Genomic DNA, 6,806 nt, shown 5'->3' on the forward strand with positions numbered 1-6,806 from the left:
TTTCCAACTGTTGGTGATTCTTAGCTATCTGTCCATACTTACAATTGGGAGTCAGAATTGAATATCTTATCTATCTATCTAGTTTTGTAGCTCAAAAGTAAATGTTGGGCCTCCTAATCACAGACCATCAACTGGGGACAGGGTAGGATGATATGCAAGCAGCGTGTCTTCTGAGTGAGAGGAGTTGTCAGGGTCATAACTCATGTGGAACACTGCCCTCCTTCCTTAGTCCCAGTTTCAGAAGTCCTGCTTCAGAGAGCTCCAGTCAAGGCTTTATCCTGGGGACAAATGACGTAGCTGCTGAGTGTTCAGTATTTGCAGGAGAAGAGGCCTGACTGGCCTGGCTCTTTTTTTTTTTCCCCTTCTTCCTTCCTTCTTTCCTTTTCTTCCTTCCTTTTCTTCCTTCCTTTCTTCCCTTCTTTCCTTCCTTTCTTTCTTTAACTTTTTATCAAAATGGAACATATATTCAGAAAATTGCTCAAACTTAACAATCCTTGTAAACAGCACCCAGATCAAGAAAGAGAACATTACCAAATTCCACGAGCCTTGTGTCCCCTTCTAATCACTATACCTCCAACAGTATCACTATCCTGACTTCTATCATTTTAGATTTCTGTTATCTTTATTAAAGTCTTATATCAATGGAATCATACAAAACATACTTTTTTGTGTCTGCCTTGTTTCCCGTAGCATGTTAGCGAGATTCATCCACATTGTCCTGTGTGATTGTGGTTTGTTCATTCTTGTTGATGTATAACATTTCATTTCATGAGTATATATTTATCTATTTGTTCTCCTGTTGCTCTGTATTTGGGTAGTTTTCAGTTTGAGGCTATTATCAATAGTGCATGTGTATATCTTTGGTGAACATGTATATGGATTTCTTTTGAAATGCTGAGTCATGGGGTAGATATATGTTGGCTTTAGTAGATACTGCCAATGGTTTTCCAGAGTGGTTGTACCATGTCACACTTCCACCAGTGGTCTGTGAGGGAGTTCCGCTGCTTCACAGCCTTGCTAACACTTTTCTGTACTTTTCATTGTGGCTGTTCTGGTGGGTGGTATTGCATTTTGGTTTTAATTTGCATTTCCTTGATGACTAATAAAGTTGGGAATATTTTCATAAGCTAATTTTCTCTGATCTTTTTTCTAAGCTTTTTATTACAAAATTTTCACATATAGAAAAGTTAAAATAATTGGATAAAGAACATATATCTAGTGCCTAGATTCAAACGGACTGGTCTGGAGGGTTCACGATGGCATCTTTCTCATGTCTGGCCCTTGGTTGGAATAGCTAGAAGGCTGGGCTGGGCTGGGCGTGTCCATGCAGCCTCGCCAGCACGGCGGCCTCAGAGTAGTCAGTTTTCTTGTATAATTGCTCAGGGATCTGAGAATGAGGTTCTGGTGAACAGGACAGAAGCTGCACTGCCTTTTGTGACCTAGCCTCAGAAGTCACATAGTGTCACTTCCATCATGCTCTACTGTTTGTACTAGTCACAAAGCCCACCAGATTCAAAGAATTTGAAGCTATGTTTTAAAAACTGCCATGGTCTGCTCTCTGGCCACAAATTATTTGCCTTTCTCTCACATGCAAGATACACACACCCTTTTCCAAGACTCCTCCAAAGTCTCATCCCATTGTGACATCAGGATCAGGCTCTTTGAGATACCCTTTCTCCATCTTGGGCTCCCATGAAGCTGCTGTTGGATCACACCCTTAAGAATATTAGGAGCACTACTGTCCAGCTGAGAGGAGCTATGAGGCATGCCCTTAAGATTCTTAGAGAGCTTTTTGTATACCTGAGGGGGTTGTGAAGCACCATCTTAAGTCTCTCTGAAGTCATAAACATATGTCTTACAGTCACGCACCGGACTTCCTGAGATGATATTTTACGAGCGGTGCCCTTGTAGAATGTTCCACGTTCTTATTTTGTCTGTTTGTTTCCTCTTGGTGTCATTTAACTTTTTCTCAAACCTCCCTCCCTCACTCCCGTATTTCCTGTAAAGTTAAGTCTAGAGGATTGATCGGATTTAGGTTAAATATTTTGAAGAATACTTCATAGGTGATTCGGCACCTAATAGCAGGTTGTCCCACCATTAGTGTGTTAGGTTGGATCACTTCCTTAGGGAGCTGACCTCCAGCTCTCTCCATTATTCTTTGTGATTAGCATGTTATCTGTGGGGTGATACTATAAAAAAATGGAATGCTTCACAAATTCACATCATCCTTGTGCAGGGGCCATGCTAATCTTTCTGACACCCTCCCAATTTTCTCTGTGCTATGGGAGCAAGCCCTGATGTGGCTCTCATGAATCTTTTGCATCTCTTCTTCCTCTTGCCCCAGCGCCTCCTCCTGCTCCAGGGATCTGCCGAGTGAGCTTAGACTGTCCCTGAACTGCTCAACTTTCCTTAGCAGTGGTTTTTTCCTATCTGTTTAAATTGTGTTCTTCTTTGCTCCAGTTTTTCTATCAATCTGACCCCATCTGCCTTCTATCTTACAGGAATTCCTGTCTATCTCTGGGCTTCAGTGGCACTCTTCCTTGTCTTCTTGCATTTTTATGGGTTTCATGTATACATGTGAAGTACCCAGGAAGAGACAGAATGTGTAGTTTCAGGAGATTTGAGGCAGGAAGTAGGAAGGCTGGTGTGTGTGGTTGTGTTCCGTCAGACATCGCTAGCCAATCTTTGCTCATGTGAAACTACTGTAGGGTAACCATGAGCAAGTGTCAGAGGATGAAGATGGAAATCAGATTACCATGGACTGGATTGTGTCCCCCCCAAATTCCTACGCTGAAGCCCTAACCCGTGACGTGACTGTATTTGGAAATAGGGCCGTTAAAAAGGTAATGAAGATGAAATGAGTTCATAAGGGTGGGCTCTAATCCAATACAACTGAAGTCCTTATACAAAGAGAGAGAAACACCAGGGATGTGCGTGAGCAGAGGAACGGCCATGTGAGGACACAGCAAGAAGGTGTGTGCCAAAGAGAGGCCTCAGGAGAAACCAACCCTGCAGACACCTTCATCCTGGTCTTTCCGCCTCTAGAACGGTGAGAAAATTTCTACTGTTTAAGCCACCCAGTCTGTGGCGTTTTGTTATGGCGCCCTAGCAAACTAATACATAGATCTCGGAAGACAAACGTGACTTACCAAGGAGCGTAGAATTTATTCTGTAACCAACAGGGAGCCATCTGGGTTATAAGCAGGGGAGTAACAGGATCGGCTCTTTTGGGTAGGATGATCACTTTGAGAGAAGCACAAAGGAACTGTGGAGCGAGGAGGGAGAGAGGCGGAGAAAACCAGTCCGGACACATTTTCAGAGTATGGTGAGAAATGATGAGGCTTGAACAAAGGCAGTTGGACAGACAAAAGAACGATGAGAAGGTCAAATCAGCAGAATTTATTGACCAGTTGGATATGGGGAGGTGAGAGAGGAGGCAATACTGAATTCTTCCCGGGTTCCCGAATTGGGTAGTGATTGTAGTGGACATCTATTGGTTTTCTACCCAGCTTCCTTCTTGAAAGCACCTAGATTGTTGGTCAAGAATTGACCCCCAATCTTCCCTGTTGTGCAGCCCAGGTGCTTTACAGAAGCTGACTGCTCTCCCAGCCTTAAAGGTGGGTCTTGACTGACTTACACTCACCAGCACATTCCATTGCTCTGGCTATAGATTTTGGGTCAGGGGTGAGCACGTGACCCAAACCTGCCAAGAAGGTGAATATCAGAACTCTAGATTGGAATGCTGGGACTGAAGGCTCTCCCCAACTGCAAAAGAACAAGGAAGCTTGTAGACTTGACTTAATCGGCACACATCTTGTGAGCCCAGGGGAATGGACCATAGACTGGAGCTGACCATGTGCAGAGCAAAGCAAAGATAGATCCTCAGTGACATCCTTGAGCTGCTGGGTCAACTGACCATGAAGTCCTGGACTCTCCAGTTATGGAGTCTAGAAATCGTGTTGTCATTTAAGTGATTTGAATTGGATTTCCTGGTATTTGCCATAGAAAGATGCAGGTGTTCAGGTGAATGCTGGAGCCATTAGCCAGAGTATGCAAGGCAAAAGGAGGGGCTGGTCTGAAAGGAAATAAGTTTCTTCCTGAACTGTCACAGTCCCACATCTTTGCTTGAAGTTGATCCTTGGGTCTGGAATGATCCCTCCTCACATTTGGGGGCCTGATGAAAATGTCCACCTCACACTGAAAGGCCCCATGCTGATGCCTTTTCCTCTGGAAAGCCTTTGTACACCCCTCTTCTCTCCAGGTCAGAAGTCACCATTCCTTCTGAGTTTCTATCACTTTCTGGACTTGGCTCAATTGTATCTCATGTTACTATTTCCTCCACTGGGTGCCAACCTCCTGAACAGTCCAGACAAGTCGTCTTCTTTGAGTCCACGTCTGCAGCCCCAGGGCATCTAATAGGCATCTGCACATCTCGATGAATAAATGACAGTGGTTCTTCCCCCATATTCTCCTCAAACTCATGAATTTCCCTGCCACTCCACCCACTTTGGACTGAGAGAAACTCTGGCTATCAGATCATAGATTAAATTATATTATAGAGTACCAGAAAAAGATGAAAATAAAGAATGAGAGGAAAGGGTACTTTTATGGATCTGGGAACACAAAAAAAGAAAAGCTGAATTATATATTATCCATTATAATGATGCGATAGCTGCTCCTTTGCCAAATTCTGAGGGTGACACACACACATACAGAATCTCTCAGAATATATAAGACGGGTTTACAATTCCTGTTCATACTGCCGAAGACTGTGGGAAGAATCTAAAATTGGCACTGCCCACACAGAAGGTCGCAACATGCCCATCAATTTATTTTGATCTCATTGAAGGCGTTTGGCGCAGTGCTCAAGATATAGCTCAACCAAAAGAACAGTTAATTTATGTAAAAATGAATTCCAATGATTTCAATCCATTAACCTTACATAATAAGATTTCAAACACAGTACTGTCATTTCAAAATACCAAAAAAACCCCACCCTTTAATAGTTTGAACTCAGAGGAGATAAATTCTACCTGACTTTTCATAGGAAAAAGTTGAATTGAAGAATAATAACTTATCACCTTCAAGTACAGTTAGGACTTGAATTGGGGGGAGAAAAGTGTAGCCAAGCCTGGGCCAGTGATGATGGAAATGAATGATGAGAGTGATTTAACTAATGTTCAGGGAGTGCCTGCTATGTGCCAGGCATTGTTTGAGGTCCTGAGGATCCAGCAGTGAACAAACACACATGAATGATGATGACAAGAAGGACGTTAATTGAGCCCACCTGGAGCTAAGTATCCTACGTTTATTGACTCGTTCATTCCACTCTCACCACAACACTCCAGCCACTATCACATTATCCCCATTTTACAGACGCAGAAACTAAGCTTCCAAGAGGTAACTCACCCAAGGTCACAAAGCCAACTAAAACGGTGGAAGCTGGATTCCACCCAGGCCTTTCGGATTCCAGAAGTAACACAGCAACTGAGTATAAATGGCTGCTGGAAACGTTTCATAGGTAGGGCGATTTTCAATCCTATTCACTCTTTTTGCTTAACCATTCCATTTTTACAGCTGGAGTAAAGGTAAAATTCAGTATAGTTCTGCCAAAATGTCAACAAATTTAAATTGGTGGAGCACAACCAATGAGCTTTCATCATGGCATTATTAGTGACTTAAGGCCATGGATCTAGAAAATTACATGTGACCTAACCTGTACCTTGGCAAACTATTTTTAACCACTAAATTCAGTGTTTTCAATGTTTCACTGCTACCCTTTGTGACTCTTGTAATATCTGCACAGCACTGGTACTATCATTTACTTAAAATTGACTGTTTTTACTTAATGTTTTAAAGTAAAATTATATCACTACTATAAATAAAGAGCCACTAATTCATTCAACAAATATTTATGAGATGGCTAATGAGCACCAGGCAGTGAGGATACAGCAGTGAAAAAGACATCAAAAAGAATTCCTGCCCTCATGGAGTTAATGTTCTCCAAGGGGTGACAGACATAAACAAGATAAATAAATCAAATATACAGTACTCCAGAGAGTAGTCAGTGCCGAGGGAACAAAGGGGAGAGGGAGATCAAGTATCAGTGGGAGAGGGTTAAAATTTTAGATAAGGTGGCTAGGGAAGGCCTCGTTGAGAAGGTGACCTTTGAGTAAAGACGTGAAAAGGGCCAGCCATGTGGACATCCAAGAGAGCAGCAACGGGGACAGGCAATGAGAACAGACAGTGTGAGGCCCTGAGCTACCAGTGCCTGGGTGTTCAAGGAACAAGGAGGAGGTCATGGGAAGAAGCAAGACTACATAGGAAGCTACTGCAAAAGTCCAGGCAAGAGATGATGGTGGCCTGGACCATGGTGATAAGTGGTCAGATTCTGGAACTACGATGAAGGTAGATCCAACATTTGCTGGTGGACCAGTTACAGAGTGTCAGGGGAGAGGGACCAAGGGAAACCCTAAAACTTTTGGCTAAGCAAGCAACGAGAACGATGCAGTCCAACACATTTCTTTTTTTCTTTCTTTTTTCCCTCTATAGGTCCTCCCCATCCCCCGATCCGGATTTCTGTGTCTTGCATCACAGCCTCCCCACTCAATGGGAGAAATTTAGAAAGCACTAGTATTCAAAAGAACAGATTTAAAGCTGCTGTGGTTTTACTTATCTAAAGTCTGTGTGTGCTACACAGACCTATGATTCTGCAATCTTGAAATGATTACAGTGGAAAAATCACTCCATTTTTCAGAGATCCAGCAGACACCTTTCAGAATGCCGAAATTCTGTATATTACAAAT

General features: G+C 42.9%; 1 pseudogene; it reads right to left on the reverse strand.

The window, feature by feature from the left end:
* Positions 1-2,193: 2,193 nt before the first annotated feature.
* LOC139082695 (U6 spliceosomal RNA) lies at positions 2,194-2,293 on the reverse strand (annotated as a pseudogene).
* Between the last annotated feature and the right edge of the window lie 4,513 nt (positions 2,294-6,806).

This window comes from Equus przewalskii, chromosome 3 (genome assembly GCF_037783145.1).
Source record: "Equus przewalskii isolate Varuska chromosome 3, EquPr2, whole genome shotgun sequence".
In the NCBI taxonomy this organism is placed as follows: Eukaryota; Metazoa; Chordata; class Mammalia; order Perissodactyla; family Equidae; genus Equus; species Equus przewalskii.